The 793-nt window shown below is 41.1% G+C and overlaps 1 protein-coding gene across 24 annotated transcripts in view; it reads right to left on the bottom strand.

Annotated features, from left to right (window-relative positions):
* Nucleotides 1-793, bottom strand: part of LOC116846697 — a 37,146-nt gene that overhangs the window by 6,142 nt on the left and 30,211 nt on the right. The window contains exon 4 of one of the 24 annotated variants that reach the window (XM_032820884.1): nucleotides 67-85. The exons of the other annotated variants lie outside the window; for them this stretch is intronic. The gene's annotated coding sequence lies outside the window, so the exon portion shown is untranslated. Of the gene's footprint in view, nucleotides 1-66; nucleotides 86-793 lie in introns of those variants that run through there. 24 annotated transcript variants of the gene reach the window in all.

The raw sequence follows: 793 nt of genomic DNA, 5'->3' as shown, positions 1-793 counted from the left end.
CTTTTTATCAAGTGAGGAATTGGCGTAGTGTCTAAGGCGACGGACGATTATCCAAAAGATGACTTCAGTTCAAGTTCGAATCTCACTAGAGAAAATATTAGAAATTATGAAAAAATAATGTAGAAAAATTTTTTTTGTCATAGTATTTTATGAGTATTTATGAGAAAGCGCTTATTCTATGAGTAATTATGAAAAATTATGAGAAAATTTAATTGAAGAACCTACGAAACGACAGGATCTGCGCGCAATCTGCAGCCAATCTGCCGTCATAGTCTGTCGACAGGCTCTGCGCGCAATCTGCCGCCAGTCTGTCGTCAGAGTCTGTTCGCAGACCCTGTCAACAGTCTGGCGGCAGATTGGGGACGCAGATGTCTATGGATCTGTCGACAGATCCTGCTCGGATTCGACAGATCCTGTCGACAGTCTGACGTCAGTCTGCGCGCAGATTGCTTACTGGGTAAATATTTAACGTACAATATTAGTAATATTAGTAATTTCTAATTATTTCATGTCTAATATTGGCTGAATATTGGGAAATATTGACCGATGTATTCCTAAAATAACCAATATTTAGCCAATATAAAGCCAATGAATTTTGCTACTACCCAGATAGCCAAACCTGTGCGAGCAGATTTTACGCAGAGTATGTCAACAGTGTCTGTTGACAGAATGGCAACAGACTGCACACAGAAACTGTTTTAGCAGTCTCTGACGACAGATTGATGACAGACGGGAGCGGTGTACTTGGACACGGTGCACTTGGACACAGCCAATCACAGCACCGTGTGATTAG

This window comes from Odontomachus brunneus, unplaced genomic scaffold (genome assembly GCF_010583005.1).
Source record: "Odontomachus brunneus isolate Ranch 3 - 2012 unplaced genomic scaffold, Obru_v1 Obru_scaffold_067, whole genome shotgun sequence".
Classification (NCBI taxonomy): Eukaryota; Metazoa; Arthropoda; class Insecta; order Hymenoptera; family Formicidae; genus Odontomachus; species Odontomachus brunneus.
Note: the sequence above shows the minus strand (reverse complement) of the source record. Positions and strands in the feature narration are given on the sequence as shown.